The sequence below is a fragment of the Hylaeus anthracinus genome, unplaced genomic scaffold (genome assembly GCF_026225885.1).
Source record: "Hylaeus anthracinus isolate JK02 unplaced genomic scaffold, UHH_iyHylAnth1.0_haploid 0, whole genome shotgun sequence".
Lineage (NCBI taxonomy): Eukaryota > Metazoa > Arthropoda > Insecta > Hymenoptera > Colletidae > Hylaeus > Hylaeus anthracinus.
This window is the reverse complement of record NW_026533254.1, coordinates 11,791,074-11,813,558: the sequence shown is the minus strand read 5'-3', so window position 1 is coordinate 11,813,558 and position 22,485 is coordinate 11,791,074. Positions and strand designations below refer to the sequence as shown.

The 22,485-nt window shown below is 42.3% G+C and overlaps 2 protein-coding genes across 23 annotated transcripts in view; one reads left to right on the top strand and one right to left on the bottom strand.

The window, feature by feature from the left end:
• Window positions 1-22,485, top strand: part of LOC128895083 (glutamate-gated chloride channel alpha) — a 116,307-nt gene that overhangs the window by 34,187 nt on the left and 59,635 nt on the right. For all 22 annotated transcript variants that reach the window (XM_054157368.1, XM_054157356.1, XM_054157336.1 and 19 more), the window contains exon 2: window positions 17,508-17,694. The gene's annotated coding sequence lies outside the window, so the exon portion shown is untranslated. The remainder of the gene's footprint in view (window positions 1-17,507; window positions 17,695-22,485) is intronic.
• The window catches only part of LOC128892400 (transmembrane protease serine 9-like), a 69,082-nt gene that overhangs the window by 19,571 nt on the left and 27,026 nt on the right, over window positions 1-22,485 (bottom strand). The window lies entirely within an intron of this gene.

Below are 22,485 nucleotides of genomic sequence, written 5' to 3'. Positions count from 1 at the left end.
GGCCTACGCCCTCGCTGATTGGTCGAGCCCAGCTGCACCGAATAGGTATAAGTATGGGCCCAGTTTTAGCCCTTCGCAGTCGAGTCGATCGCGATTCGAGCGACGGACGCGACAGACCGCACGTCGATTCGCGGGTGTGATCCGTATACGCGTCAATCGATCCAAAGTATTCCTTTTGTCAACAATCGGCGGATAGCAATTCGTGTAGGGAATTCGCGAAGGTCAAAGTTCAACTTTTACGAAGAATTCAAACGTCGTGCGACGAAATTCGACGGTATTCGTTCGACGAAAGATTCGAATAACGCAACGAAAACGAGTTCCGCGTTAAACGAATACCAGCTATCGTTGAAACTTTAATTGGAATAAAATTCTACCCATCGCTGATTCGTCCTTGGATCGTTCTCGAGACACGAGAGGGATGGAGAAGACCCTCTTGCTGTAACTGCTAGGAAGAAGATCGAGGAACGATCTCTCTTACGAACTTCAAGGAAGCGATCTGAAACAGGACGCCCTCGAGCAAGTATAGAAGTTATCGTTCCTAACAGACTCAATGTCCTCTTAGATCGCGTTAACGCGGTAGACAAAACACGAGTCGACCCGAAAATTATCCAACACTCCCGGAACTCGACTCTACGACTTACAGAATACCTGCTATATCCGCAGTCTTGGGATTCATTTATTATTTTCCACGAGCGAGCACCGAGCTTGAAATTTGGTAATTGGAAAAAATCTCGTTAAATTTGCAATCGCGCGAACGGCAATCAGCCTCGCAGGCATTCCGAGTCCCTCCGCTAAATTACATTCCGTTTCCGCGACTGCGACTACGATGAAACGGAGCGGTCTGGACAAAGGAGAAATACTCGGCAGCGTTAACTCTTTTCTCGCGCGGAATCCTGGCGTTCGGGGTGGCCGCGATTATGCGCGGGAATTTTTATATTCGTTCGAGTCCGTTGGTTCCTTTGAAAGCGTCGCGTAATCGGGAGTTAGACCGATAAAGCGATCCGTCAAGCTGAACGAACGAGTTTGAGTCGGAAATTAATCAAAAACGTCTGGCGATAAGTCGCCGGCGGCTGTGTTTAACCGAAATAATCACTATCACGCTCGCAAGCCGTATCGTCACGTTTCGTTCGTTTGTCAAGCTTAGCAGCATGAGAGTGGTGTAAGTTTGTTTGGAAATAAGTGGAGTTTCTTCGAGGAATTTTTTTTAAATCACGTGGATTGTGTTTGTAAAGAAGTTCCGATGTTTACAAAGTAGGATTTTGGTAAAATGTCCGATTCAAAATCACAGTTTTAAATAAATATAACTTCTTTTATATTAAACATTTGTAGTAGAAATAGGTACTGGTAGAATCTACGTATCCTTTCGAGAAATTATAACTTTTCTGTTTTCTATCCTTACGATTATTCGTGCTTCGCGAAAGTCGAAGAAAGACCGACAGCAATCAATTTCGGTGGACGCGAGTCCTGATTGATTTTAACGTAACCAGTGTTGATAAAAAAGAGACACGAGAGAAAAAGCCGATCGAGGAAGCTCCTCGAAATAGGCAGGGATAAATTAAAGGTATATTGAAAAGCCCCGAACGGCGGCTTTCGATAAAACTTCATACGCCGACCAATCCCGCGTTTCCGAACATCGATTCTCTCCAAAGGTTTTCCCGGAGAAGGGGGGATCCCTTGAAATGGCCGTTCGTTCTTTATCTTTCTCGAGTTTTGCACGAAACGATTCGTAGACGAATGCCAGGGATAATGGTTCTCCTTTCATCGTGATTTTTCATATTTGCTGCGCGGTCCTGACGTAACGCGACCATCCTACGGTAAGAACGTAGAAGCATTCCGAGATTTACAGTGGGAATGTATTCGTACACCGATCAATTTCCCAAAAAAACTTTTGTGTGAAATCGTAGGTTCTTAACTTCTTTGCTTATAATCAATGATATTTTACACATATTCTCTCCTAATAGTTTCCCCTCTAATAGTTTCTCCATCCGTGTATCATATATACACAGTTTATTTTCAGGGTAAGAGCTATGGAAAGTGTTCAATTTTTATGCTTTATGTTATTCAAATGAAACATATTTTATCTTACGTGTTAGATTATCAAAATAAAATATTTATTTTCATGCTTCGATTATAGATTACCAAAATAAATTCTTTTACTTTATGTTTTACATGATCAAAATAAAATATTTTCTTTGCTGGAATTTTATATCCCATTTGAGATACTATTTCATTTGAATTCTAAAGATTCTATTATTTCAAATAGTATTTAAAATATTTTCTCTGCAAATATTACCCATCCCTCTGGCTAGAGTCGACGAAACGCCGGGGTAATTTAGAAAAGGATCGAACTGTAAGGGTTGAAAATGTGAACGTTTCAGTTTATGCCTCGTCTGTTTCGCTCGTACCGAAATAATTAACGCTAGAATATCGTGCAAAAGTATTTGAACGTACCGAGGTTAGTTTACGACACGAGATACGATTGTCTAGCGTTCCATTCGGCGATGTCCTCGCATTCAGGACAAAATATCCTACGTATGTATAACGATACGCGCGTACATATAATTGTCCTACTTCGCGGAAACACAGTTTACGCGGCGTAAGTTGAAAGGGGGCACGACAATTATGGGGATAATGGAACGTTCTCGTTCTTCTAGGCTCATCTCGCGTTGTCTGCTTTTAGCGGGCCAGTCGTTTTTAAAGAAGCGCAGATAAAACTGGAGACCAAGCTTTTTCGAGTGGGTTATTAACCCCGTTTCCCTCCATCCGACGCGACTCCTATTGCCCTGTGTTTGCATTCCAAGCGTGTGTTACGTACAAACGACACTAAAAATCTTCCCCTTCGTCTCGATTTAGTCGGCACGACCTCCATTGATCCTCGTACGAGCAGATATCGTAATAAACAGACTCCGTAAATTGACTCGTCCTAGTGTTGACGAATGTTTGGATGGTTTCCCAAATAAACAACGTTGTTACTATTCGTAAAAAAAAAAAAAAAAAAAAGTCATAGAAATCTGATATCGAGTACTCCAGATTTCTTCGATTCCTTTAAGCAATTGTAAGTACGCTTCGATATCGAGTAATTCGCGTGACATCGATATCTAATCTCGTCGATCCCATCGCTGCCAACCATTGTTCGTTTCGCATCCGTTGAGTTTGCGATTGTAATTAAATAGGTATCAATTCCGATACAATCGGTACGTATCGACGCGACGATCGCGCTCTTATCGTCTTGGCGAAAATTTGATATAAATTAAATTGGTCTCGAGCAACCGTTGGAAACCCGGCGCGATCTGTATCGGGACAAACTATCGAGTAGTCGGTTACAATTCTAATGGTGCAATACACGGATGGCAGAAACGTTCGGGGAAATTATCGCGGCGTGTTCGAAATTCCTCGACAGGACGGTCTGACTGGCACGGGAAGATACTACTGTGTCACGGCCTCGTCGAAGGCCGACTGGGTCACACTGTATACTTGAACCCTTCCTTCGACGTTGTACGTTGGTTATTTCGAAGAATACAGAAGGGAGGGCGTTAAGAAATGCTCATTTTTGCATTTTCGCTGGAAATGAAAAATTCATGCAGGATCTTTTAGAGTGTCTCTCAAGGAACAAAAAATGTTCGTGTCACTTTGCCGAGAAACGATGGGAAAGTTGTCAAAAATACGTTCAAAGTATGAATGTGACGATAACGAAACTTGCGTATATTTTACATTTCGTCGTCTTCTTCTTCGTATATCGAACCGTCCTCTAAATAAGTATCAAGGAACTCGGCAGGTAGATGAATTGAAGCTTGAAATCGAGCAAATCCAAAATACCATATAATCATGGCTACATGGGAACAGCAACCAACAACGCGTACTCCGACTTTGCATCCACGTAAGTGTGCAAGTATGACTTTCAGTGCGGTTTTACTTTTATCAATTAGTACGTATACAAAGTATTTTTTCGAAATGATTTATTCCTAATTCCTATCAGAATAACTGCAGAAGTAAATACCTCTTGTACGAAACGTTCGCGAGCATATTACTAGAGGAAATTTTTGTTTGTTTTGTAAACTATTTGAATGTCGTGAATGCAGTTTCGTTTGAAGTAAAATAGCGTTAATTGGTTCCACATTAATCTGGTATTTTTTTTTAAAATCGATATTGTACGATGGTACTGCGACTTGAAATTCAAAATCTCCGCTGTCATTTATGTGGTCGGCGTAATAACCAGATGCTTGCTTCATTTGGTATTTTCCACATGCGTACAAGCATAGATCGTTGTGAGTTAATCTGGGGAGAAACTCTAATTCTGTAACTTTCGTACGTTGGAATTGTGCTCGCTTTATATTCATATCTTCCGCGTACGTGAGTTCGTAAGTACGTAAGTTCAGAAAATAATACAGTTGTTTGTTTAAATATAGAAGGTCTTTTTCTTTCAAATTCGGAACTCGGTTGGAACGTACGATCTTCGACCCGAGACAAATTTACAAGCGACTCTCGCGAGACGCAAAGTGCGAAAAGAGGCGATGGTTGTGTTAACGGCGGCGCACTCGAGCCAGTAGAATGTCTCGGGGTCTCGATCCGTTGCAATATCGGCTCATAGAATCGAGTGGGCACTCGTCGAAGATGGAGGTTCCTCTCGATAAAATATATGCAGAGGTACGAGCCTTAACTACGCCGCGCAGGTCCGACCGGGGCTCCATAAATAACAAAGCGTTCGAGTTTCGTTCCTCCGACAAAGAATAGTTCGCAACTTTGCTACTAAATTCTCTTTTAATTAAAAAAAAAAAAGAAAAAAGAAAGAAAAAAGTGCAGAATTCGAATAGCTCGCGCTCGTTAACGAACAACGAACGCAAAAGGATACCGATGCTCGATCAACAGGGAACTCTGTCTCTATTTCTTCATTTAGTTCTAATTAAATTTTCCGTGCTTCGAATCTGCCGATTTATCTGGCGATAATTTGGTCCTGTTTTGGTACGTCGAAATCATTCAAATGGAATATTCCTTGTATTTTTTTTTTCTTCTATTTATATTTTAAAGAGAAAGGATCTGTAGGACTTTACATTACCGATGGAAATAATACTACACGTATGGCGCAATGTGCGAATAAACAATAGACAGGCGAATACGTGGCGTCCGAGAGAACGACGAGATGTAATAGAACGCAGTCGAATAATGTTTTGTGATATATATATTCTTAACCTTATAATATTTAGGTTGTCCCGAAAGTATCTTTCGCGAATTGCACTCAATTATTCGATGTGGTCGTGTTTATATAAATATACTCTCTAATTTCATATATATTCATATTGTAACAGTAATGGAGCAAAATGAATCGTGCACAATTCGATAATGTAATGTAAAACATAAACTCTTGTGCATGTATTACTTATTAATAAACCGAAAGAAACTTTTCGGACAACCCAATATATTCTAATAATACTTATAATACATAAAGAAGGAGTAGTTCTCATTCATTGAAAACATCATATACCTATCCCGATCCACAACAGGATCTCCTACGAAACTCTTGCGTCCATCGAAGCAAAATTGAGCTGAGAGTTTTGATTCCGAAAATTCTGTAACACTTATTCCTCTCCCGAAACTAACGTGTACAGTTGGTTAATAAATAAACCATTTCCTTTTATCCTTCGAACCCGTTTCCATTCGTTCCCGCGATCCTACACCTTGCAACGTTGAGAAATCGTTATCGATAGACGATTAGACCGTCGCGTAAAAATTGACGCGTCATTCGCGGCTTCCACTACTCGAGAAATTATCGATCGAGTTATTTTAACGCGACGCAATTGATCGAAGTTGAAGATAATTAGAATATAACGGCCACCAGGGCGATATCGACGAAACCTCGTGGTCTCGAGAGCCTCGCTATATATAATCCTTTCGTGATAATGCGTGCAAACACGCACCGTACAGGAAACACGTCGATATCGAGCCTAAATAACTATCACTCGCGTTTACATGCGATCAGGTGTCAGGTGTTGCAACTCGCGGGCTTGCTTTTGTTTTTTCAATCTACATCTTTCCATCGGGTAACAGGGAATTAAGCAGCGAATGATTGATTCAAACCGTTGCTCGCGCACGTAGCGACGCGTATTCGCAACGAGAAAATTGATCGGTCCCTTGGTACTCGTAACCAAGTTCGACCGAATTTGTTACTAAACGGTCCACTTAAACGAATGAGATCAATTTCATTACGCGGCGGTACGAGCCACGCGACTCATTTCCGTTAATAAAACACGCATTCGGACTCGAATACGAGCGTGTCACACCGTTCATTCCACGCGCGTAATTCGCCTGGCGTTGAACTTGTCGTATTCAAGAAAATCGGACCGGAATTTATATAGATCGCACTTTAATCGACTGCTTTAGCGGAGAAAAGTTTCCAAGAAAATTGGATCATTACAGAGTAGCCGCAATTGTATCGTGCACGTGCTCGTACGTTCGAAGGCCGCGTGTTTCCAATAAAAATTACGGTATATGCTACTCCGTTTTGCCGCTAACAAAGTAGTACACGGTTGCGAGTCGCGGTTCGCCTATGTCCAGTAGTTATACATTCCAGACAGATATTTTTAGTTTCTTCGTGAAAAACCATAGATGGAAATCGATCCCGTTGCGCGTTACTCTTGCGCGCGGTATATTGGCACTAATTTTATCAGTTTTCGAATCGCGGATGGGTGAAGGTTGCAGTAAAAAAAAAAGAACACAATTACCGAAGCGCGTGAGCGGCACTGGCAAAGTGGATCGATTTCGACCGGTAAAGGAGGAAACGAACGTCTTTCTTTTCCTTTCTTCGAGTGCGCAAGGACCGAAGAGAGATTCACGGTGCAATAAATATAAGACAAAATTTATGACTTATTCAGAAACGAAAGAAACTTTCGAACATCGAGTGTGAAGCAGTAGGTACGATGGTAATTTAAATTTACTGTTCTTCGACTGTAGGAAGCATCGAAATTGTTGATTAACAGCAACGAGGATAGGACCACGGAAAATCTCCGAAGATTAACCAAAACGGGAAGGTGGGTGTTTGTAAAATTCGCGACAATTGAAAGATGAATCGCGGGTTCTCCGCGCGGCCGATACACTTTCACTTCAGCTAACTATTCATCGATCATACCTTATCGCGACGTGCCCTGAAATTACCGTCGTCGGTGGTTGTTTGCCCGGAATCGTGCCGGCGCTATGCATTATTTAGCGACTTTGACCATGTCGGAATAATCGCAAGAAATGCTCGACGGTGACGTATAGAGCGGTCAGAGTGGCTAGCAGGAGAAACCAGGTAAATCGAGCACAGAAGTTGATAAAAGTAAGTCGGACAACGGACGAGCCATGTGCTCTTGGTAGACGCCGCGTGTTCGTCTGCTATGATTCATTCTAAAACCATACCGTCGCGTCCTCGAAACGTCGAGCTCATTCCCGTGGTAGGTGTCAGACGTAACAACGACATTCTAAATTTCCGCTTTAACCTCTTCAGGGATATTGCCACATGTGTATACGTTTGTGCAATACTAAAGTTAGATATCGTATCTGTATGCCTACAACGATTTCCAGATTAAGATTGCTTTGTATGGATTCGATCGAAGAAAAGGAAAGAAAATTGATCTAAAATTCAACAAAGGTTAACATACATGATTAATCAGGTGCTACTCCTCTCAGGTGGCGCATAAGAATTCATATTTATGCATTCGATGCTCACCTGAAACTGTTAGGTGGTGCCATAAGTTCGTGCTGCAGACCGAACCGATATTTAATTGAAAAAACTGCAGAAATTTGACAGTGACTATGTCAGAAAGGTGGGAAAATACTGTGAAATGAGAGAGGATTATTTTTAGAGTACTTAACGGTGTTTCGTATATTAATTGGAGTAGCAGAAGAATAAGTGGGATGAATTTATGGGACGGTCTGATATAAATAGGCAAAGTTTTTTCCAATACTGAAACGAGATAGCGTATCGGTATGTCAAAATCAATTTGTAGATAAAGATTTCTTCGCGTGGATTCGATTAAAGAAAAGAAAAGAGAGAGCTACTACTCTCAGGTGGTGTATACAAACTCCTACGCATGCGATGTTTATCTATGCTTGTGTCGAAACTATAAATAGCGGAAGTTTTTCCTTTGGCGGCAACTTTCCGCGAGAAAAAAGCATCCGATGGAAATAAAGAAAACGTTAGTAGGTCTCGCGGGTAGTAGGGTGCTAGGGTCAAACAGGTGTGTTACTTCCCACGTAAGTTTCTTCTTGCCCTGGGGTTGATCAATGGCACGGGTCACGCTTTCGTTCACTTATAAGACCCACTGTCGTAATCGGTTTAATTCCCCGTAGTACATACTCACCGCCGAACCGATCAAGTTCTTCGGTCTGAATATTTTCTCTTCGAGTAAAAAATTATTCTATGGCTAATTTTCTTTTTTCTTTCTTTTTTTTTTATTATTATTATTAAAATAATAGTAGCGTTAAACTTCACGTATATCGTAATGCGAACAGTCCAAGACATCTCTAAACAGCGCGCACGTCAGAACAGAAGTCTCGTATCTCGAACGCCGCAGTAGATTAGGGTCGTTTGTGGTCAGACACCGTGGCGCGAATCCTCCTTTGCAATTTTCGGAGTCGCAGTACGAAAACCTCCGCGTTTCTTTGCACGTTTTCCATCCGATTTCTATTTTCTTCACCATTTTACATATCGGATAAAAAATAATCAGTGGAATTATCGCACGAATTCCTATTCCAAGACGTTTCCATGCGTTTTAACTTTGGAAACGTACGTCCAAACGTTTTTAGCGCGTGTTTCTCGCAATTTATAGGTTCTCGAAGCGAGCTATGATTGTAATGCCTCAAGGTCGGGGCAAATCGTTTTCTTCCCTTCTTTTCCTGACGCGAACAACTCCACTCTTCGCACAACTATGCGGTATTCTCATCCGAGGATTCTACAAATTTCAATTCTCGTTCCACGACATTTTCTTAAAGTTTCGCGACTCGAAAAGGCATTCCCTACGTCTGTACGTTTTAGGTAAAAATGATGAACCGGTTTTTTCGCAAACTTTTGGTTGCGGTAGAGTCCTCTCCCTGGGACAGGCACGGCAGATTAAGAGGAAGGCTCGCAAATATACGGTTACGCGCGTGTTGAAGGTGCACGTGAAACTTTAAACGCGATATACGCGAAACATGGTTTTCCCGAGTTTTTGGAGGTGATATCTCTAAAAGTAACTGAAATAGTTACGCCAAGTTTTCACGGGCTACGAAATATACCGCGATGTCGTAACATGAGCCATTAACCGAATGCACTACGCAAGAAGACGCGAGTAATACCGAGAAAGATTATATTCGTTTCTTTTTGCATGGATTATTATTTCATTGCATCTTCCTCGAATGTCTCGAGGCCTCGTGAAGTTTAGAAAAGGAAATCGTTGAATCTAATTCAGGGCAAAAGAAAAGCTTCGTTCACTTGTCTGGATTCCAACCTTCCGTTAAAATTCGAAATAATTCGTGTTTATGCGTTCTTCGCATCTGAAGATGCCCAAGGTACAGGTTCGTCCGGCACTTGCAAACGAGAATAGCCCCTCGAAGACGCGAGAAGGGACGTTTTCTTTTCGCGACGGATCTCTAGCTCGCGGCCGGAAAAGTTTCAGCCGGCCGAGAGCGTAATAACAAGCTGACGGACCGAATAGAAGAGACGTCTGGTTTCATCGTCGTCGAGATGCTTTTTGTTTCTTCGTATTGCGTTGCTCTCGTCTGCGAGAACGCGTCGTCGCGCGAGAAGATGTCGCGTTATACTCTTTGGCTTTAGTGCACTCGAGCCGCGCTCGAGTTTGCACCGCCTATGCAGACGGCTGTGTTCCGTGGCCGTGTACGCCTACGGCGTCGAATCCGTAGACCAAGTCAACCGTCGCGTCGGAACGGTGCCAAGGTACAAAACCGTCGCACCGGTGCGTGTTGCTCGATATTCCCACATACGCGTGTGCCAGACTGGCCAGGCTTGGTTAACGTTTTCATTTGGAATCGGGGAAAGCCTGCGGTGCGACAAAGGCACAGGGGAACAGCTACAGGGAAACTTACAGGGGTAAACCTAGCTCGCGATGTTTAGAGAGTCTCGTTCGTTCGCACCTTTTGTTTCCGTGAAAGAAATGATGTTCAGCATCGGATGTGCGAGCTCGCACCTCCGTAGTTGGAATTTAGTATTCTACTGTTCTCGATAACTAGAGCGTAGAGTCTTCTAGTTGCTGAGCTTAGTGCTCTCTAGCGTCCTGTGGCAGAGCTTAGTACACTTTAACCCTCCGTAGCTGAGCTCAGTATTTTTTAGAATCCCGTGACTAGAGCTTAATAACCTACAGTCCTCGATAACTAGAGCCCAGAGTCTTCTAGCTCCCTGTAGCTGAGCTTAGTACTTTCTAGGCCTCCGTAATTGAAGCTTAGTATCCTCTAGCCCTCCGTAACTAGAGCTTAGAGTCTTCTAGCTCCCCGTAACTAAAGCTTAGAGTCTTCTAGCTCCTTATAGCTGAGCTTAGTACTCTCTAGCCCTCCGTAATTGGAGCTTAGTATCCTCTAGCCCTTCGTAACTAGAGCTTAGAGTCTTCTAGCTCCCTGTGGCAGAGCTCAGTACCCTCTAGCCCTTCGTAATTGGAGCTTAGTATCCTACAGTCCGCCATAACTAGAGCTCAGTGTCTTCTTTCTTACCGTAGCTAAACCCAGTACCTTCTAGCCTCCCGTAACCAACCTCAGTACCTTCCAACCTCTCGTAACTAAACTCACAATCAGTACCTTTCAGCCCCTTCTTACTTTCGGTCGAGAGTCGTACACAAATTACTCGAAGATCCGCAAAGTATCTCGACTCCTCGCGTTTTGAACGTCTTCACGTATCTCTGTAATTGACTAGTCCATGAAAGGTAAATCAGCGATCCCCGCGAAATCAAGAGACAAAGTCGGTTCCGATGAAACCACTCGACGAACGGTTTTCGTAGCATTATTCTCGTTATTACGGAAAACGGGACGCCCACGCAAAAATAGCATTCTCGATCGATAGCTGACTGGCTGTTGCCGGTTGACGGTTCTCTTTCCGACCGCATAATTCTATCGATCCAGACGTATCGTTCCCCGCGATAGTTTCGCGTATCCGCCGTAAATCTGCTCGCGATATCCCACCGGGAAGATACCTTCGCGAATTTACTCGTTATGAATTTATCTTCGGCGACTTTGTTCTATCGTTCGGGCGAGTACGCTGCCATCAATTTCAATATACCACCGCACCTGTAACTTTTCTAAAGAAAGACGAACGCAATTCATGAGTCGAAACGCTATCGCGAGAGATGCATGTACCGATTCAAAGGGTATCGGATTATTTGCTGTAAAACAGGAGGTTTACAGAGAAGCGTGTTATCCCTATAACGGTATCCCACAGGATTCTATCTAATTGTTTGAAAATCCTGTGGATAGAATTCTGAAATCCTGAGATACACTCTTTCGATAAATATGAATTTACTAGATTTACACTGGATTCTGGATTAAAGTAAACAAAGTGTGAGCCTACTACAAATCATTTGTAATTTGCACAATTGATCCTCCATTAAAAATATGATATTAAGAAAGAAGTCTGCCCCGAGATTTACGAACGGTCTCATTAATTATCCCGGTAACAAAGATCGGTTGGTTCGATTGACTTTTATTTCATTCTTCCGAAAATCGAACCATGGCGGTACCATGGGAACGAAAGGGTTACAAACGAAGAAGTTTAATTGTTTCCAGCGAAACGATAACTCGACGTATGTAAGTCAAGGAACCGGCGTCAGTTGCGTCGCCTATAGGTGACAATTGTTCCCGTTTCATCGCTGGAAAGTAGCAAGACGATCGCGTCGGCATTTATTACGCTATAGCCCGCGTAAAAGTTCTCGAAGAAATACGTACGCAATCTATTACTTTATTCTCCTGACACGTTAACCTTATTCCGTGCCGTCAACGCACGGAACCGCTCCTATTGTTATTAAACCGATAAATTCAACTTGGCTCTGCTCTTTCATATACATGAATCGGTTGATCCGAACTTCGATCAACGTCTCGGTTATATGCAGCCTCAGAAAGTTAGTATTTAGGAATGAAAAATTTACTTATATGCAGCCTCAGAAAGTTAGTATTTAGGAATGAAAAATTTACTTCCGTCCACTTTTTCTCGAAGGGCCCTAGCGATAGAAAATATTGGGTTGTCCAAAAAGTTCGTACCTATCTTTAAGAAAAATTCAAAGGCATATTTGAATTTTTCTGTATATTTATTGAATTATATATGTACCATTTTGTTCCACAACCTTTCCACCTGTTAAAGAATGTACAGATGTTATTTGTTTTCAGCCATTCCGATATATTCAGACCTGCTCCGCCTATTAAAAAACGGCATGAACTTTCCAGACAGTTCAATGCTAAAATAAAAATTGGTTTACTATGATGTAACACGCTATTAGTTGACTAGTGCATTAAGATCGATCGACCCGAGAGCAGAAGGGACAGAAATTAGCCGCGAATCGATTCGGAAGCGTTTGCAGTTACACGCGAGTCGAGTCCTTGGGTTAACGAGGACGGTATTTAAAAACGCGGAGGATCTCGAAGAGGATCGAGATACGAAGGAGAACGTTTTTTTTTTCTAGCGACGTTCGCGCGAGTTATGATAGTCCGTCGTGCATTAATTCGTTGCAGCGCATCGAATTCAGAACGATGAGGGTTTGCCATAGATTCAGCCGCGGGAACCGACTCCTTTCGTCGTATTAACGCATATGGTCTCGACACACGCGACGTTTCCTACGCGGACACGTTAGGCCGGCATTAATGCGCCCCGGTGTTCCGTGACTTTGCTGGTCATTGTTTAATATTCAAATGCTCGTGACACGACGGCGACGCCGACGCCGACGTCGCGTCGAGTACGTGTTCTACGCGTCAAGCTTTTAACTCGACCAACGAATTACTGCTGCTCGTCGCTGCTCTCGTGGCTTTTTTGAGAAGTAATGTTTATATAAGGTTCTCTCTCGTAGCAATTCAAACATTTATTCGACCCTCTTCGCGAGATGGAAAAAAGTGCAGACTGTACTGCGACTAGGAGAGGAAGCATTAGTTTATAAATACGACAGTCGATCGACTCAACGTTAGAGAATATTCATCATATTCATATTTATTTTGCAAAAGTAGTTCTTAGAAAGAAATATTACCAAAAAAATTGGTTGCAAGTCATTATTAACACGATAATAATATTTGCAAATAAAAATTTGATTTCAACCCTTAATGCCCTAAATTTCAAAGTTGATGACGGACTTTTAAATCGAATTGTACGCTTGCAATTGATTTGTTTTTAATATTTGGCTGTATGTGTGTTACCATTACATAATGTTCTCTTGAACAGAATTAAACAAAATAAATGTCAGCTGTAAAAATTGTTCAAATAATAATTACATTGATATTTTCTTCAAATTTAACCTTTCGCGCTCGAGGCCTTTTCTTTTTGGTATCTATCAGCAACTCGAGATGCTTTCTTAGCATTCTATTGTCACGAATGCTAAGCTTAGATTCACTTCGAAAATGAGATCTCTAATTTGAGATTTTACTTTACCATTTACTCACCTTTATTGCACTGACAATCATTTTATTGGCACTTCGAGTTCCAAAGATTTGAAACCTAAAGAAAACCTAGCGGTGAGTAAGAGTCACCTCTCGAGTGCAAAGGGTTAAGTCGATCAACTGTCGAGTAATGCTATTTTTCTAAACATAATACAGTGTAATCGTCGTCTTTGTACGTACCCGAGGCTGGCCTGGTTAACGGTCGAGAGCGTTTATATCGAAATTACCATTATCATAATTCCTCCCTCGAGCTATCGAATATCATTAAAATTATAATACATATAATTCCGTAAATAGAAATAATTTCGTGCGGTTGGTCGAACAGTTACCCCTCGACTCGTTCCATCCGGCGTATATCCGTGAAAAATTTTGTTCAAAAATTCAGCGAGCATCGCCGTTGTGCCCGACGGCGGAATATGCAAGCTGCCACGAGCAATATTCCATTTATTCGGTCGCGTCAGATGTCGGAACACCCTGTATTTCCGAACACTCTCGTCAAATGAAGGATATTCGTTGTAAAACACGATCTAAACCGGTTAAATCCTTGATATAAAGCAGGATTTATTCGAGAACGGAATACGCCGGGTCTACGGCGTCGTAGTTTCCGTCATCGATTGACCAACATTCCACCATCTGCGTCCGAGCTCCGCGAAAATTCGGCCTTTCCAATAAAGTTTCGCCAAGTTTAGACCGTTGGCTATGGAAGAAGACTCCCGAGCGATTTCGAGTAATGAAAGAACTTTGGAAATTTTTGCGCCGAGCTCTTCGATCGGACCTGAAGGAGGAGCACGTGGACCGAAAGTGGTCGCGTTTTTGTTCCACTAGCTTTTGTACGGGCAATTGTACGGTTGATAGCGCACTACTACTACTAGCGCTCGACTAATTATTGAACAGGGTATACAAACTGGCACGTTTCGAAAGAGAATCCCGGTTTCATTCTTTCGATTTACATTCGATTATGGACCGTTTCGCACGACGATTTCGTATGACAACAAGGAACATTGTCTTTTAACTTGGGTCTTTCGAATCGGTCTGCTAATTATCCGCAGTGTTTCGATGGCAAAAACGTAACGAACGGTTAGCTAGCGTGGCTTAGCACGCAGCGTGCACGAATCGGGCCACGAGGCCAAGGTTGAACGCTGTTAGATTCCTGGCAACACCCCGACGGTCGGTCAGCGGCAATTCCGAGGAGCTGGCGCGACTTGGCGTCGCGATCGGCCGAGACCGCACTGTCTATCCGCACGAAAAATCTGCATGTCTCTAATCAGAAGCGTTAGACTTCAACGATCTCGTCTCCGTTCAATTCCACCCCGATTCCGTGTCGTTCTGTTCGAATTTACGTAGACATATTTTACCCTCCGAGCGGAACGGTGGCTGAACGTATTATAATTGTAATTATAATTGAATCTGATATGGCATAAATTCATGGGCGAGGATTGCAGTAAAATGAATATATTTACCCGCACGTATGATATGTCGGTGCTTGTCCAGGACCGAAACGGATGCACTAGTTGAATAATGGATACATAAGCGGTATTTACCTTACAAAATTAGAAGCTTCTATTTACTGTCTGAAACTCTGGGCTTTTAACGTGCATTTTTCATTGGATGGTGCATTTATTTAAGGCGTAGATGTTCAAGTTTATCGAAAGACTTACAGTTGGTCCAATAATATTCCTTCCCTTTATGTCTATTAAAGAAATTTGTTTAAATTAAATAGTAGCCTTTCCGTGTACGTATTTATAGTGTACACATTTAATTCGGACAATTTTCTTTAATTCTTAGTTTACCGTAAATTTTCTCATGGTACTGTACCAATTAAACGCTTCGAAAACTATTGTGACTTTCAAGTCCACTTCTATGAAGTTCGTTTAATTTAATTGTTGGATAGCAGCACAAGCTTCTTTTCTTTTGGAAGCTCGTTAGAGACAACTCTATAAGACGATACAAGACCAACATGGATGGACGCCTAGGTTTGAAAAACTTTTCGAAAGATTCAGTAAATAAAGGTTTAATCCTTTGCACTCGAGACACTCAGCCACCGTTGGATTTCGCGCAGCAAATCTACAATACCTAATGTTTCTTTAGGTTTAATTTGTTCAGACCTCGAAATGTCAATAAAATGATTGTCGGCGAAGTAAAGGTGACCTTATTCTGAAATCTAGATTGCTTAGAATTCATGGCAATAGAATGCTAAGAAACGTCTCGAGTTGCTGGTATATACCAGAAAAAAAGGCCTCGAGTGCAAAGGGTTCATATTATCTGTGGTACGATACAACTCGTTCATGTCTGACCATTTCTCGCCAATTCTACTTACGGAGTTCGTTAGTCCTTTGCATTCGAGAGGTGACTCTCAGTCGCCATTAGGTTTTACGCAGCAAATCTATCAGCAATATTCTCTCTTTAGGTTTAATTTGTTTAGACCTCGAAATGTCAATAAAATGATTGTCGGCGAGGTAAAGGTGACCTTATTCTGAAATCTAGATTGCTCGGAATTCATGGCAATAGAATGCTAAGAAACATGTCGAGTTGCTGAGAGATAGCAGAAAAAAGGCCTCGAGTGCAAAGGGTTAATAGATCCGGAGAGTACGAATATCGACAGGGTTGAGAGTATTTCAGAAAATCCGATTTACGGTGTTGTCGGCGGTAAAGCGATCCTCTCGGAAGCTCGAGGATCTGCGTGGGCCACGACTAGTTAATTCGCGCGATACTATCTTAATTAAAGATTAGCCTAGAAGGGTTAACAGCGCGAAATGGATTCCTTAAATCACCCATTACTCCGGCCGTGGTGGTTACGTTCATCGCGGGAACCTCGTTCCGCGAGACGAACCGCTGCGAGCGAACCGAGGGTCGAAGCAGCAGTCAGCAAACGAGATTTCCGTCGAGATTACAGTTTCGATTCAGCATTATTCGTCCCCGATCGAGGCGTGAACGGTTTCGACGGCAAAAGAGCGATGGCAAACGGAATTACGGTATCGATATCGCCAATTATCGATACGCGAGACACGAGCGAAGCTCTTAGGAATACCTTGGGGTTCGTAAGCACTTGCACTTGACATTTTATTATGTCAGGGACTGTACGATACAATGACTTTGTCATCGCAAGTGTCGGATTATGGGTGGAAGCAATAAATAAAATACTATAGTTTTAATTAACACGTTGATTGCCAGACTAATACTTGTGAAACATATGAGTCTAACACTTCGTTTTTATACAGTTGAAACTTATTTGCATCGAATTTAAATTTGTATTTATTTTTGCGACTTCGCCAAATTCACAACTTCTATGCAGATTTATTTTCTTTAACTTCCCATTTTTAGAATTAATTTATTCGGTTCTTTAGTGAAATACTCTGTCATCCATATATGGGTGACGTGGCGTTCAACGTGTTAAATGAATTTTTTTCTATCTCTACGAAGACTCAGGGAGGCAAGCACATTCGCTATGTATCGAGATCGTCTCACAACGAACCGACATCCCAACGATTAAACTCGAGTTTTGGCGCGGGTGTTTATATTAACCTTTTGCACTCGAGAAGTGATTCTCAGTCACCATTAGGTTTCACGCAGCCAAAGTACAATACCAAAGTTTTTAGGTTCAATTTCTTCGGAGCTCGACGTATCAATAAAATGATTGCCGGTGAGGTAAACGTGTGACCTTAATCCAAAATTTCGATAGCTTGGAACTCATAGCAATAGAATGTCAGGAAACATCTCGAGTCGCTGATAGATACCAGAAAAAAATGCCTCGAGTGCGTTTGTTCGATTTATTTAAGGGATTGCCGCGAACCAGTCGAGACGCGCACTATGTATGTACGTACTGGGAAATACATAGTAATTCCTCGTTCGGGATTCCCGTTGAAGTTGCGGAGCTAACGAGCACGCTCGGAAATCTTAGCCTCGTTGTGTATTTTTTTCAGATGGCAGTTACGACCGGTCGATGCTGAAAGCAGCATGAGCCACTGAAGGGGCCTTCCGCCTCGCGAAAGTGGATGAGAAGCGGCGAGAAGGAAGATGAGAGTCCGCGAAAGTTGAAGTAAAAACCTGCACAACGAACAGCAACAGCCTGCCTCGTCCATTGCGACCAGCCAAATATCTCACGTTAAGGTAAGCTCTTTCTTCTTTGTGCGGCGAGATCGTTTGTTTCCCGTGCTCGCTTTCAAACCTACCCTTGTTACACGTGGACGCAATTCAACGTTTGAGCGCGTCGAGGAAAAGTCTTTGCGTCTTTAAGCGCCGTGGAACCACCGTTTTCTTTGCGATTTTTAGCAATCGAGAAGCGTGGATCAATAAAGAGGCAGCACCGTTTTTTCAAATTTTCTCGGAAGTTAACCCTTTGCACTCGAGAGATGACTCTCAGGTGGCTAGGTTTTCTTTAGGTTTAATTTCTTCGGAACTCGAAGCGCCAATAAAGTGATTGTGGTTGAAGCAAAGGTGACCTGATTCTCAAATCTCAAATTAGAGATCTCATTCGAGCATTCTGCTGCTGCTTCGAATGCTAATCTTAGCATTCGTGGCAATAGAATGCTAAGAAAGCATCTCGAGTTGCTGGTAGATAGCAGAAGAAAGGTCTCGAGTGCAAAGGGTTAAAAAAAAAAAACTCAGATTTAAAATTCAAATTTTTGAAATTTTTCGTTTGAATGTGCAAGAAACTACAAAATGCAAGCAATATGGAAGAATGTAAAAAAGATTGAAAGTAGAGTTCATGTCATAATATTTGCAGAATAAAATAAATTCCTATTTAGATTGAATTTTTGTAGTCAGGTTCGCCAAGATTTTATTTTGCATAAAGATCCGCAAGTCTACTTCTAAGTATGAGAAAATGCCATGAAAAGTATGAAGTAATGTCTATTTAAACGGCCTTATCGCTCGCCACTAAACAAAATGATCGTGTCAAGATTTTCTAACGTGTTCTGTTATTTTTAAAGCCACTCCGGTTATTTTTGCGACAGAGGTTGCACAGGGTGTATCTTTACGAATTCCTAATACTTCTTCTTTTAAGTTCGATAGGGTGGAAAATCTTTCCACTGATAAAGAGGACGCGACAATAGTAGTCGCGACTCGTAATTAGTACCAGCGTAAAAAGAACAAACGATCCCAGAAGGTTCGGTCGTCGCATTGTACAGCAACGAAGGACATTGTTAATCCATGGGACGCACGGTGCTTTATCAAAAGCAGAAAAGGAGAAAGAGCGGCAGGCGTCAAAGTTAAATGAGCAACGAGCTCGGGGGAACTTGTTATTTTACGACGGACTAATAATGCGTCGGGAGTCGTGTTCACGGTTCGTCAAACATCAAAGCGGTCGAAGCAGCCCCTCTGCATGAAATAACTTGATTTCCGTGGATTCCCTCTGTCGGGGAGCGCCTTCGAGGTTCAATTTGCGTTCGACTACATTCCCGGAGAAGATATTTCGCGAATTTTTGTTCGAGCCAACTTTATAGCCTGCGGGCCTCGATTCCTGAATTCACCCGTTCGAGCTTATTTACGAGCCCCGAGATTCGCCTCGTTTTGCGTTCGCGGCAAACCGCGGTTCCGCGAAGAAAAGATTAATGAATCCGAGAAGAAAACATCAAAGCACGCGAGTCTTCGAATACAAGCCCCGCGATCCATCGGAAATCTCGAGGTTCGAGAGACCGATCGAACTGAATATTTCAGGTCGCGTATCCTGGCAAGCATCTCTCTCAACTTTGCCTTCTTTTCTCTCCCAGCTTCTCCCTTCGAACAGAGTCCGTTTTCCGTGTTCGCGATCACGTCTATACTCTGGCGAATTTGAATTTAAAACGAAACAAAAGCCTGGACGGAATACCTCGATATTTGCGCGCGTTACAGCTGCTTTGTAATCATCGTTACCGGTGATCTTCGTCGGAAAGATCGTTACGTAGCGGGAACGATGTCTTTATAGTTTCTAAAAGTCGATACTTGTCTTGTTTACGCTGGGTAAAGCAGTGGTAAGGTTACCTAGGAAGCCTCGATTTAAAAGTGTTGATAAGAGATTACGGAATCTGGGGGCGGATAGGAGATCGTTGGTAGAGAGACACGACACTTCGATTTATAACAAGTTTTTATTTTTAATCAATTATGTAATCGTCCTCGTTATCAACAACCTTTTTTTACCTAGTGTGCAAATTTTCAATATCCGATCGATAAAAATCAACTGGTATACAATGAGCAGATATACGATAAACGAGTATTGACATTCACAGAAACGACATTACTTTCTGGTCCCCCTAATGCAAAGTATAGCGTAATCGTGCGATAAATATTGTTTAAATAATGAAACTTTGTAATCAGGTACGAAGGACACGCGATAGAAATTTTGACCAAGTGCGTATTGATTTATTTCGTAAACGTTACCTCGAAAAAAGACGATTGGGCGATTTTAGCCAGTCCCAGGGACACGGTTCGCGTTAGGTAACCTTGTCCCTAACCTGCTCCTCCGTTCGTCCATCTCTTGGTCGTTGCGTGATCCAACTTGGAAGCAACGCGACTCGTGCCACGCTGTGATTAATCAACTTGGGGTCACTTTCTCCGCACCGGGCCTCTTCCCCTTTTCTCATCCGTTTGCTCGAATCAGGTCCGCGACACGTCTCGTTTCGCGAAAGAATCTTCCAAACGTAGCGCGATCAAACCCGACGACTAGCAACCACTAGGGAAACACTGGAAACGCAGGAAACCTAATTGTCGTTCGGTCTCCGATTCGGTCGGTTCGTTTACTCGACCACTCGAGATAAAGCTGTTTTTTCTAATCTCGTTAGGTGGCCGGGACAAGAAGCACAAAAAAAAAGTTGGAAACTCGTGATCTCGGTTCGGGAGCCATATTTCTTTTCCTATCGCTCCCCGTCCCGCCAACTTGTCGCTCGAGTTTCTGGGCTTGCCAATAAGTTCGCGAGTTGCCCGGAAACTCTGCGGCACCTGTGGTCCGTGCGGGGATTTCTTTGGATTATCCGGCTTAGATCTTTTAGTTTTCGAGAACCGAAAATTCACCGAATTTCTCGTATCGTTATTTTCGTGGAACGCGAGAGCAAGGACGATCGCACACGGGCGCAACCGATTTGAAATTAGTGTTGCTAATCGTTTGCGCTCTTTGTTTTATCTAGATCCACGGTCGGATGCAAGTATTATAGTTTTAAGGTCGATTCAGACTATACGACACGGACCGGCATCGACACGACGCAACATTAAAACACGCGTTTTAATGGAACTATTTATACTATTCCCGTGAACGGAACGTTCAGGTCGGTGTCTGTTAAGTGTGAATAGTTCCATTGAAACGCGTGTTTTAATGTTTTGTCGTGTCGATGCCGGTACGTGTCGTATAGTCTGAATCGACCTTTAGAGTGGTTTGAAACTGATCGGTGCGCCGTTTCCGATCGGCCTAAAGCTTGAAAATGCCGACCGATTCCTGTAGCGAATTATACTTCACGCTTGGACCGATAACAGTCTAACGTTTAACAGACGCCGGCCGTTCGAAAATTAGGAAGTTGTCGAAGGCGTGCCGCTCGTCGTTGTCTCCTCGCTTCCGTCGGAAACTTGTCGATGCGTGGATAACTATATAGAGAAAGTTAGAGAAACAACGTCGCGCCTCGATCTTCTCGCTGACAAAGCGAGGAGTCAACAGCTAACAAGATCGATCAGCGAGTAGTCACGAATCGAGGCTCGTCGATGGAAATTTCAAAGTTTTCCCCGAAGCCTTTTAAAAGCGAGCACGTCTTCTCGAACCGTAACAGAACTTCGTCGCTTGTTAGCCCCGCTTGCCGCAAACGAAAGTCGTCGAAAATCGAAGACGCCAGACAGAATACGCGACGCGTAGGATACAAGCTTATACGTTCGATAAATGAACCCCTGTTCTTTGGAGTCTCTTTCTACTACTGGACAGTTCGGAAAGTAATTTCGTATTTCGTCCACTCTTAATCATTACTAGATCGCTTTCATTTAAATTTCAATTCTTCATCCGGTTCTGGCCAGATATAAATTTCCGTGAGCATCCGCAATATAATCACTGTATATTTTAAAAGTTTTAGTTCATTTAGTGTAATCGTTTATCTTGTGCGTTCTATCGTTATTTATTCTAGCCTCTAGAATTTTTTTTTATATAGAAAAACGTTTACTTTAAACGATAATGTCAAGAATCATTTAGATCAGATTTTGTTGAATGAAAATCAGAGATTTTATGAACAGAAAGATGGCCAAAGGTATCGGACCTAAACGTGTAAATATGTAATTCAACGAAATATTTTTATATTACAAACAAAAATGTTTTTGTTTTTGCACGAACAAAGAAACTAAATTATTTTCCGAACAACGGAACAGTATTTCAAGACGATAACAATCAACGTTTCGAGTATATTTCGTGGTCCTCTTCGGGAGATAGCTGCCTCTATTTTAAAACGTACGAAAGAGTACGAAAGTTTATTCGATGGTGAATTTCACATTTTTACTTTCCGCGTATTAATTTAGAATATCATTTCTCCAGCACGCGCGTAGAGAATTCGAACGAACGGCTAAGTGGTTCATGGCGATACCGCGGCGACCCGCATTCGCGGGGCTAAAATCTCGTCCTTAACCTAGCTACTATAATTCAGCACCTTCACCTTTGCGTGATGTTATCGACTTCCTTGGGACTGGCAAAATAGGGGATTCCGTGTTCAAGACGGATCGGGGAAAGTCGTCTCTATTAACCCATTGCACTCGAGGCCTTTTTATTTACTGGTATCTACCAGCAACTCGAGATGCTTTCTTAGCATTCTATTGTCACGAATCTTAAAACTATTAACTTCGATGATAGTTTCATTTCATTTTATGTATCATTTTATGTATTTATGAAAAACTTTGATTTACAAAGAAATGAATGCAGTAACTCGGGCAATAATATGTTTTTAACGTAATATCAAGATGGAG